We start from the raw sequence: 12,379 nt of genomic DNA on the forward strand, positions 1-12,379 counted from the left end.
CAATAACTGTATGATGAATGTATTTTGTAGTCAATAGGTTGATCATGAATTGTTATGTGTCATTTTTAATACTTCACACATATTTTAGGCTTTATTTCGAAAAAAAAAATTGAATTGAAGAAATAAAGGGTAAAATTGTCTTTCTAAAATTTTCAAGACGAATAGAATATAGAGGTCACTTTAGGCATAAAAAGATATTAAACATTATAAGTTTCCAAAAAAGGTACGCATCAGGTGATATTAGCAATCCTCCTTAAAAGGAATTAAATTAGTCAAACACTCACCTAATCTCTAATATTGGAAGATTAGTATAAGTATATATATAATTAACTGGTCCCGGAGAGAGATTTTTCTTTTAAAAAAAATTGAATTGTTAAAAAATAAATGCACTGGCTTGTAGCAAACATGGTGGCTTCTCGAGAATTTTTTTTTTTTTAAAATTAATTTATGTAAAACTAAAGTGTTTTCGATAAATGTACTAATAAGAAATATAATAGTACAGTAAATTATTAATTAATTTATAGTTTATTTAAAATTAAGTTGGTTGGCGTGCCGACACCTGTCACTACCATCCACTACGTCTTGTTTGGGTGCCCACTTACTTTTTTGGCATTTTTCCTAATTTTGTACCAACGTTTTTTTTTTGGGACCACTTTTGAGCATCACTTAATTTACTCTTTAATTTTATTTATCCAATCAAATACTTTTATTTTATTTTTTAAAAATCTAATGGATAGACAACATTAAAATGTGAAAAAGTAACTAACAAGTTTTTAACTCCATTGATGGAGCTTCTAACTGTCTCAGAACATTGAGAATGAAACAGAGAAAAATGAAATTGATATTATTGAGCTATTGAAAAAAACTTAGTTGTATATAACTACTTCTTATATATAGAGGTGTATGATGAATACAAGTGGAATACTAGAATCTTCTATAGCCTTCCACATACTATTGTATACACCTAACATAATATAACAGAATGTAAATTAACTGCTTTCCTGTACTAACTAATTATTCTACATGGAATTTAACAAAAAAACAGATTTATATAGCACGTTTGGATTGACTTAAAAAATATTCTTTTAAGTTAAAAGTAAAAGTCCAATTGAAATGACTTTTAAGTCAAAAAATAAAAAGTAAAGGGAGATTTACTCTTAATTTTTTTCTTATTTAAGTTATTTTTACTTTAACAAACACTTCCTAACTTATTTCAAGTTATTTTTGACTTATCTTAAATTATATTTTATATTTGTAAAACACTTTTGGAAGTCCAAAACTGAATTGCAACTTACAAGTAGGTTTGACCAACTTTTATGCCAATCGAGATACCTTTTTAGTGTTCGCTTGAACTAACTTATTTTTAGATGTTTTTTACACTTAAAGAATTTGTTGAATTTTAAAGGTGTTTGGAAAGTTTTAAAATAAGTCAAAATCAAAATAGTGATACTCTCTATTATCACAACCGAACTGTCGTGATTGATACCCACACTAATCCTTCGGTGGGAAAATCATTACTACAATCCAACTACACAACTTCACGAAAACTAGAACTTTTTAAAATACAACAATAGATTTAAATGTCTAAAGAAATATGAGGTTCTCAAAAACTCCGAAGTTAAATTTAAAGAAGTACCAACCATTTGCGAAAAACGACTCATAGAACCTAAAAGTCATTGTACCAAAACCCTTAATTCAACAAGTCTAAAGAAAAAGGGTACAACCCCAACCAAATATAAGAAATATGTAAAGAACTAGTCTAAGTTCGAAGAGAATGGGCTAAACATAAGAGAATTCATGACAGCCTCGAAAAACTGACTCACCCTTGAATTCGATCTCGATTAGTTATCTCCTAGCTGAGGTCGATCACTAACCGCCTAAGATGTTTTGTACTCAACAAAGAACGAGCAAGTGCAATATCAGCACACAATCACAGTGCACTGATAGAATCACGCGGCCGCCCAGTAAGCACAGTATACACAAGCAATCAAACACAATATACATACATATACAAAATACAAAGATTAACTATCATTTATGGATTAACATACGGTTCCCAATATCAACGACACGTAGGCATAAATGTAATAATCATTGTGGTCCTCTCATGGAACCCACGCCCCAACTATTAGAGAGTCGAAATGTGAAACCTAATCCAATATATGAGTCGAAACGTGACACTTGATCCAGACATCACAACCACAATCACAATTCCACCAATAAGGAACAATGTGTTGTTCATCTTGTATTCCAAACATACTTAGAACAAAACTTTGAACATCTTTGTCAGACAATAAAGTTTAAGAACATTTTCACAACTAGAAAATTAAAACTAGTAGCGAAACTAGAATCAAAAACAGATTTAAAAAAAATATACGAAATATTTTTCTTAAAGAAGAATAGTTGTTAATATGTGTCTAAAGAATCTTACTGATTCCAACAAACTTTGCAGAAACACGAAGTTACCAAGTTTAATGAACCAGTGAAGAACAAAAGAATAGAAGAACTGAAATTGATTCACAAATCTAAAATTTGTAAAACACGTACCAGATTCTGGAAAATTTTTAATAGGAAAAAGATCAAGTCCACTGAACTCACAGTATTCCCCTCTAGTATCCGAGGTTTGATTTGGAATACGACTCCCCAGGGTAAAATGATCTCAATCACCAAAGTATAGATACCAAAAACTCCGGTGTCAGCGAACTACTCAATGACAGTAAAGTATACTTAGAATACTAGATTTAGTAGTTGAAGAGGAAGCCTATGAATTCTTTTTAAAATGAGAGGAAATTCCTCAATTTATAGAAAACAAAGGGTAGTGCAAAAAAAAATTTTATTGTGCCTTACCGGAAAGGTCAGAAACCTTTGGAAAAGTCACAACTTTCCATAAAAGCCGCAATTTTTCATAAAAGTGACAACTTTTCATAAAAGTCGCAACATTTCATAAAAGTCGCAACTCTTCATTTTTCATTCACATCTTTTTAAAACCCAACACCATGTTCATAGTCACACAATCAAGCAATGGTTTTCATGGCATGAAATCATTCATATACATGTACTCATTTGCATTAGATTTGATTTACATTCCTTATTCTCATACATGCATGCATACAACGAAGCAGTTACCCAGGAATATTGAAAGCATCACCTACCTCGAAATCAAGTTTGAACCCTCCCATGACACTTGAGTCTTTCATTTTCGAATTATTCCCGCATGTTCTTGGTCTAAAAATAATAAATTAATGCAAGGATCAATAAACAAGACCTAGTTTACCCGAATAATAATCAATTTATCTATCACTGACCAAACCTAAAATCCTATTATCAAATTAGGGCTTTTACCCACCATTAACTTCAGGCCGAAACTACCCTCGTTTGATTATTACCCAATATTTTAAGGTTTACGAATCAAATTACAGATTAAGGGAGTAAAATGTTACCTTTAGCGCTAGAAAAAAAGGAGAAATTAGTCAACAACTGTTCTGGGTCGTCTCTTAGCTCTCAAGGACGAAGGTTTGCAGAAAATAATGAATTTAAGTTTTTTTTCGGATTTAAGTCGCGACTGGCCCGCCACAGCAGCTTTGCCCTGACAGGGTTAATCCCGCCTTAGTGACTTACACGGAGATAGTAGCTCAGAATTTAAACTCCAAACTACTGTTTTACAACACACTTTCAAATCAAGACATTTTAAAACTATTCTTTTACGTCAAGATTAATTTTAAAAATTTTACTCGCTCGAATTTAATTACGTGAAATCGTACAAACTCCTTAATGTCTTGGCTATCTATTTACGTGATCAAGTTCATAATTTATTTTCTCATTCATTACCAATCGTACATAGCATACATGAGGGACATTAATTACAATGTTTCGTGCTTAATTGGCTACATCGTCCTCTTTCGCTGTTATACACCCTACTAATATATAAAATATACACATGCCTTTTTTGTGGCTGTATTAATAAATACTTCCAATACAAGTAGTTGCATTGATAAATGACAACTCCATCCTTTTAACAACTTTATGTCCTAACTAGAAAAGTTTATTAATCGAGTACAATTATTTCGAGTTTATATATTATTAAGAGTATTTAACATTTAATATAACGATATGAAAAATAATTTTGAATTTATATATTTTATAATTTATTTATATGTATAATATATAATTTTTTGATAAAATTTTTTTAAATAACCAGCCTAAATTATATGCGACTATGCCGGTATGTGCTGCCACTGAACCAACATATGCTATTTTTACCTCGATTTACATGACACAAGCAAATTTTGAAGAGTCAGTTAATTATTTAATATTTAAAGTTGTTAATTGTGGTAATCTATAGTTTCTTTTTACATAATTTTTAACTTTTCTATTTATTTTTTAAATTTAAGTTGTTAATTATTATTACTCATACTACATTTTATGTCATTTTAATAATAATAGTTGTTACTTTTTTTGTTTCAATTTATGTTGTACAATATAAATTTTCAGATTCATAAAAAAATTGATGTATTTCATGTTAAACTGTAAGTTACTGTGATTTATAATATCTTTTATGTAAATTTAAAGAATAAATATTATTCTCTTTCTTTTAATTTATGTGACATTCTTAAATTTTTGATAATCATTTAAATTTTTTTTGTTCTTTTAAAATTTTTAAAGTGATAATCAGATATAGATATCAATATCAATCTACGTAGGGATCCAGGAAAATTAGGTAAAATTTTTAACAAAGGTTTCATACACAGACAATTCTCTTTAATTTGCTAATAAATTTGATTGAAACACTTCACCTATAATTTGTTTGAATTGAATATTTTAGCACGTGTGAAAAATGTTCATACTGCATTAAAACTAATTTGTACAATAAAAATAGGTGTCATAAATTTCAAATGGATACTTATCTATACGTGACAATCATTCAAGAATACATACAATTTACTATATTTTTATGAAATTAAAATTTATTTATTTTTATATAGAAACACTTTATTATGTTTCATTAAGATGCTCAAATAAAATAAGTTATAATTTGAATATGTAAATAAAATAAATAAGAACTGATTCTCAAGGGTTACTTTTTTAGAAAACAAAAACAGTATATTCCTTTATATTTGTGAAAATAGATAGTTGAGAGAATGAAGAAATGTGAGCCAGTTATAAATTCTCTTTTATCACCTCCTCCACAACCTATAAAGAAAAATAATATGCCCATGTTTATAAAAATTTTCCACTTGATCTATTTAAGACCATAAAGTTAAAAATTTTATTCATTTGACTAAATTTTAATTTAGAATTATAAAATTCAAAAATCTTCTTTATTTCTATTAAATTTTTGATGTGTTTGGTATGAAGGAAAATGTTTTCCTTGAAAACAATATCTGACTTATTTTTTCATGTTTGGTTGGTGAGTAAAATGTATTTTCCGAAAATATATTTTAGTGTTAGGTTTTTGAATGAAAAATATTTTTGAGAAATATTTTTTATTTTTTACTAGAGTAGAAAATAATTTTTGAAGGTAAATATTAATAAAACAAACTTGAATTCTTTTTCGTGGTGGGCTGGGGTGGGTGGGGATTCGAGGGTAGGGGTGAAAAAATAAAACTTGAAGTTGATTTTTTTTTTTTGAAAAAAACAATATTTATTTTTTGGGGAGCGGGGGCGGGGAGTGGGGGAGGGGGATTGAGGCGCTGATGGGGGGTTGAGGGTAGGAGTGAAAAATAAAATTTAGAAGTTTAAAATATTTTTTAAAAAATAAACTTACATTTATTTTTTTTTGGTATTGGGGGTGGGGGGTGGGGAGCTGGTAGGGGGTGGGTGAATGGGTTGGGGAAGGTTGAGAGTAGGAGTTAAAAAATGAATTTTTGAAATTGAAAATATTTTTAAAAAACAAACTTAAATTGTTTCTTTTGGGATTGGGGTGGATGGGGCGGGTAGGGTCGAGGATATGAGTGAAAAAATAAAATTTTAAAAGTGAAAATAATTTTTTAAAAAATCAACTTAAGTTTCTTTTAGGAGTAGGGGGGCTGTGGGTGTGGGCGGGGGGCTGGTAGGATGGCATGGGGAGGGATGATTAGATGTTTTACTTAAGTTTGGAAAGGAAATCATTTTTTTAAAATTGAGGAAACTGAATGGATTTTGAAGAATTTCTAAAATATTTGGTTCAATCAAACATGAAAAAATTAAAAAATATTTTTTTCTTCATATCAAAAACACAATTTATATCAAATCAAACTAGATCACTCTTTTTAGTGAGTGAAAGTACTATAGTAATAACAATAATAATTAATAATAGGAGTAGTAAATAAATATGTCACATCATATAAAAGAGCTATCATGCTAAAAATATAGGAGTAGTTCAGTTTGTACTAATAACTTCGATGTGTTTTCGATTTCTTATTGGAACGTACACATCCCTATGGCCACATTCACATATTTACGTTTGATTTATGTAATCTTATTTGGTTAGATACAAATTTATAACTTGTACGGTTGTTGGATATGAGAATAAAAAAATAGTGATGAGATAAATTTTTTATATTTGTTTTGGTTATCATATTTGAGATAAGTTATCTCACGATTTATACTATACTGATGAGACAAGTTATCTTATATATTTGGTGGAATAAGTTATCTCAAAATATCTAATTTCAAGATAACTAATCCTGAAATAACTTGTGTGGTTTAAAGTAAGTTATAGTCTTTCTATTTTAATTCATTTGACATTTTCTTTTTAGTTCGTGGTTGTCATCTTTTCATAAATGGAAATAACTTAAATTTTATTATTTTTATTTCACAAACAAATTTCAAAGAGTCTTTCTTTATTATTGTTTTTAAAATTTTGTGTCAAATTAAATATTGTCAAATAAGTTAAAATAATGAAAATAAGTATCTGTGCAGTTGAAAATATTTTATTAAAACTTTTAAAACTATATTATTACTAAATAAGAAAAATAGAAAGATATCTTTTTTTTAAAAAAAAATCATTAAGATAAAGATGTTATATCTTTTTTTTTAAAAAAAATCATTAAGATAAAGATGTTACGAAGAAAATATTATTTTTCTTTTACAAACTTATTTTAAGAACTTAATTAACAACATTTACAGTCATCTAATGACATCCTTTCACATCTCATTTTTCTGTTTTGGACTTTGGTTATATTTTTAGGTTTTACCAAAACTAGCAAAAGCTGATGTTTTCGTCTTCCATTTAATTAATTAATATTATTTATAATCAGTATCTTTTTTCCCCTTCCATTGTGGGGTAAGGTGAAGGAGACCTCAAGAAAAGGAAAAAGAGCAGACTTAGAAATTTTTAAAAAAAATTATCTTGTTAAATATATAAAAATACTAGTATCGAATAGAAGGCGTGTGGCCATATAAGCTTTTCGTTACCAAAATACATAAATATGTCCTTTTCATTTTAGAGTAAGCTAATAAAAATTGAAAAAAATGTGTATTATAGCAAGCGATTAATCCAAAATAAATATTATAGCTATTGTTTCATTTAATTCAAATTGTAACAAATTTTTTGTTATTCACCTCTCTCCGTAATTTTAATCGTCGCTCTCCTCTTTTTCAATCATTTCTCCCTCCTCTCTCTTACTTTATATATTTATGTTGCATAAATCAAGAGATACTACTATATGTAAATACAAAATACATATCACTCCTCTTATATATTTATAATTGTACAAATACAAATCTTTATCTGATCAGTTCTCTCTCTCGCTTTATACAAATACAAATTATATAAAATACAATGTATAATTTGTGTTTGTATAAAGCGCGAGAGAGATTTGATATATACAAATAATTTAACTCGATTCAACTATATACGAATTCAATTTTTATGCATATATACAAACACAATCATTGACATATATATAGTAGTTACATATTTACAATTATCTAATCGATATATATACCATTCACCTCTCTCTCTTGCTCGACTCTCTCCCCCCTCTCCCATCAATCTCGCTCGTCACTCTAGCCTAAAACGACAAAAATATACATATACAAACATAATTATCATAGACATAGACGAATTGTTATCCGATGTATACGAATCGTTGAGAATTATATAGTCAGATTTGGCCATAGAGCGCAAATAGCAAAACTATAGCTATAGAACGCTAATGTAATTTTTATCTTTACTGTTCCTAAAATATAATAAAGAAATAAGTCAAAAAACAACATATTATAAGTTTAAAACTATGCAATAATGGTATTTTCTCAAATAACTTAATTAAGCTTTTAAATGAGAGGTCTATTAATCGAATTTCATTGCCACTTATATTAAAAAAAAAATTTCATGTGCTTGACCCATGAAAAAGAATCAGGTCCGGATGCTAGGCCTCGTTTGAAGAGATATCAAATCATAAATTAAAAAAGGAAAGTAAGTATAGTCCTATTTTGTGTTTGTCCCTTCATTTCTTTTAGTGGATGATATGCCATTATTTTTTGGATAGTAATTGCACCTTTTTACCCTTTCAGGTTGCTCTTCCACACACATCAGATTTGGGACTTCCCCTTTTTAGCTTCACTTCTATTCTATACTAAACTCATATAACATAAAACTTCTCAGTTTTTGCCAATTTTGTAAGTTTCTATTTCTAACCATCTTCTTCAATATACACACACTCTTTCTATATATATTATCTTCAATCTTTTTAATATTTTTTTTTTTAGGAGATATGGTTCGAGGTAAAACCCAGATGAGGCGTATAGAGAACGCCACAAGCAGACAAGTTACTTTCTCAAAGAGAAGAAATGGTTTGCTAAAAAAAGCTTTTGAGCTTTCTGTCTTATGTGATGCTGAAGTGGGATTGATTATATTTTCCCCCTCTTTTACGTCAAGAATCTAGGGCAATAATACAAGTTAACGTTGATCGAGTTTTTTGAGAGGTTAAAAATATATATTTGTTTATATAATTTGATTATTATTATTGTTATGTTAAAAAAGTAAATTTTTCTTTTAATTTAAAAAATACGAAATGTGTTTGGTGTTACAGATTTTTTTTCTTTAAGCCAACATATTTGGCATGTAAATTATTCTTTCTTTTGAAATGTAAAAAACCTTTTTATTACTATTTCCAGGAAAAGAATAGTAACCTATATTTTCTATTCATATATATATATATATATATATATAATAAAAAGGAATATTCTTTTAAAAAGAGAATATTATTAATTAATGTGTTGAAGAAATATCTGGCATGGATACTGAACATATTGTACGTTCTTTCTCACCTCCACAAACTATACAACAAATGAAAAACGAAAATGGTGTTAGATCGAATTCACACATACTTGATGAATTAAGAATATAAAAACTTTCAAGAGAAAGAGATGCGAAATCTAGAGAGAGAAAGAGAGAAATCAATATTTCGTGGTTAATACCCCGTGAGTAAATTTTCACGACGGTGGATATATATATTTATAATTCAGAGTATTTTAGATTACAGAGAATAAATAGAGAATAAATATTAATCAGGCTGCACAACTTAACAAATGACTTTAAGTTTTCACATCACTTAAATTAAAACACCGTACAAATATTATTTGTTGCTGTTGGGCGACTAATTTTGTTGTGCGGAATTTGAGATAATACGAGAAAATATAAACGCGAAAAACAAGACAACAGATTTACGTGGTTCACCAATAAATTGGCTACGTCCACGGGAAGAGAGGGAGCAGTTTTATTATGGAGAGGCAAAAGCAGAATTACGGAATAGGGTTTGCCATAGCGTCTATATATAGTGCTAAGCTACGCCCTAACAGGCTTGGGCCCAAAATACAGAATTGACAGATAATTAAGGGCCCAATTCAAGGCATTCAACAAATCTCCACCTTGACTTGAATTCTCCAAACAGATTCTTCAGACGCACTATGATAGTGCCAGGCCTCCCCCTCTTCCTCAGAATTGCCCCGCAGGGCAATTAACAGCTTCTGATGTTGAGCAAGTCCAAACAATGTTGAAACTTGCTCTGTGGAACCGGCTTTGTGAACATATCAGCAGGATTATCAGCAGTTCCTACTTTCTTCACCTTGATTCTCTTCTCACTTCTCAGAAAATGATACCTCACGTCAATATGCTTGGTTCTCTCATGATGGACTTGATCCTTGGCTAGACAAATTGCGCTCAAACTGTCACAATACACCGTAGCCTGATCATGATGCAGACCAAGATCACTAACCAGCCCTTTCAGCCAAATCCCTTCTTTTGCAGCCTCTGTCAAGGCCATGTACTCCGCTTTCGTAGTAGACAAAGTCACTGTAGGTTGCAAAGTTGCCTTCCAACTGACGACAGATCCTCCAAGGGTAAACACATAGTCAGTCATCGATCTTCTTGTGTCAACATCTCCAGCATAGTCAGAATCAGAATAGCCAGTAACCAAGCACTGAGTATCACCTCCATAAATGAGACCAACGTCAGATGTACCTCTAAGGTACCGGAAAATTCTCTTCACAGCCTGCCATAAACTGAAACTGTTCCTCCCTGTGAATTTGTCGATTTTCACGTTCAAAGCAGACATCTCGAAATTCTCCAAGAACACTGATTAACCGAGAGGCTCTGATACCAATTTGTTGTGCGGAATTTGAGATAATACGAGAAAATATAAACGCGAAAAACAAGACAACAGATTTACGTGGTTCACCAATAAATTGGCTACGTCCACGGGAAGAGAGGGAGCAGTTTTATTATGGAGAGGCAAAAGCAGAATTACGGAATAGGGTTTGCCATAGCGTCTATATATAGTGCTAAGCTACGCCCTAACAGGCTTGGGCCCAAAATACAGAATTGACAGATAATTAAGGGCCCAATTCAAGGCATTCAACAAATTTGAATTCATATCGCATAAATATTGTATTGCATAACTAATTTACTGTAACTGATATATAGTATATTACAACACTTTCACCTCTATCAACAAGTTAACCTTCAAAATTTCAGTAAACATAAATTTATAGTCCTTACATTGATCATCTTATATTTATTTATCATGGTTATGCGATATAATAATATTTAAAAAGGTAATATTAATCACGGTTAAGTGAATGAAATGTATGTATAAAAAATATCATGCATCTTTTAATTTAGCGTATATTATTAATTTTTGACCTTCAACATTTTCGAAAGTATAAAATAAGTGGATGCAAAATATTTTTGAACCCCGAAATAACAAAAAGATATGCTAGGCATAAATTTATATTTTTGTATCATAATATGTCAACAACAAAGTAATAAATAATTTTTTTTTCGTGAAACATAACTTATATATTTTCGTATCATAATATATATGCTAGGAGCTAGGGCATAATATTTCCATACATATCAAATAAAGTGAAAAAAACGCCAAACACCTACATATAGGTTATGTACTAACCTACTTTGGGTCTAAATATAGAAATATCTTTCCACAGAAAATAGAATTAATCCTCCCAATAGACCTTTCTATTACAATTTCTTAAATACTTCTTAAAAATAATACTATTAGTATTTGTTACTTTTTTTTAATGAGAATATATTCGAGAGGAAAAAAAAAGAAGTATATGCGTAGATGATTGATGAAGTGAAGAAATGTATACCATAAAAAAGAAAAAAGTTAAACTTATGACATTTATATTCAGAAAAAAATTTAATTTATTTTCTCTACTTGTATTAGGTAAGTAATTTTTGCAATTTTTAAAGAATACTTTTGTCATTTTTAAACTAATCAAAGGAGATTTGGAAAAAATCTTTTTGGATCTGTTTGAATATGTCATATCAAATTATGATTAGTAATTATAATATGAAAACGAAGTTTTGTTAAATATGTAATTTAAATTTCTTAACTTGTATTTTTTTTCTAAACATGAAAATCACAAGAATTGTAAAAATTAATCGAAAATTTTCAAATTCTTATACTATCTTACCTTAAGCTTATAAACAAAATATCGAAATATCATAATCTCTTCATGCTCATCGCTGAGCATGACTCTCCTTTATAGAAAGTATAAACATATCTTTAAATAATTTGACATAATTTATAGTGATGATCTAAAATAACATATCAAAACACTTATTTAAAATCATAACATCATATCATAAATTTTCGTTTTAAAAAGAATATTTTTGTTCTTTTTTTAGTTTGTTTTAAAAAAAATGATCTCTTTCCTTTTTTGCTGACATTTTAACTTTAACTTTCCACGTAACATGTTTAAGATCACAAAATTAAAGGATATTGTGATAAATTTAACATAACTTTAGTTTAGAACCACAAATTAAAAAATCTTTTTTCTTTTCTTAAATTCCGTTCTAAATCAAACTATTCATTTTACAGTATAAATTTAAAATATTTTCATTGGTTTATCTCTTGTCCACAAGCCATTAATA

The 12,379-nt window shown here is 29.1% G+C and overlaps 1 long non-coding RNA gene across 1 annotated transcript; it reads left to right on the plus strand.

Annotated features, from left to right (window-relative positions):
- The first annotated feature begins 8,465 nt into the window (after positions 1-8,465).
- Positions 8,466-9,011, plus strand: LOC138340876 (uncharacterized). The gene is made up of 2 exons (XR_011213718.1): positions 8,466-8,601; positions 8,692-9,011. It is a non-coding gene; the product is annotated as an uncharacterized lncRNA (long non-coding RNA).
- The last annotated feature ends 3,368 nt before the right edge of the window (positions 9,012-12,379 follow it).

The sequence above is a fragment of the Solanum lycopersicum genome, chromosome 1, assembly GCF_036512215.1.
Source record: "Solanum lycopersicum chromosome 1, SLM_r2.1".
NCBI lineage: Eukaryota > Viridiplantae > Streptophyta > Magnoliopsida > Solanales > Solanaceae > Solanum > Solanum lycopersicum.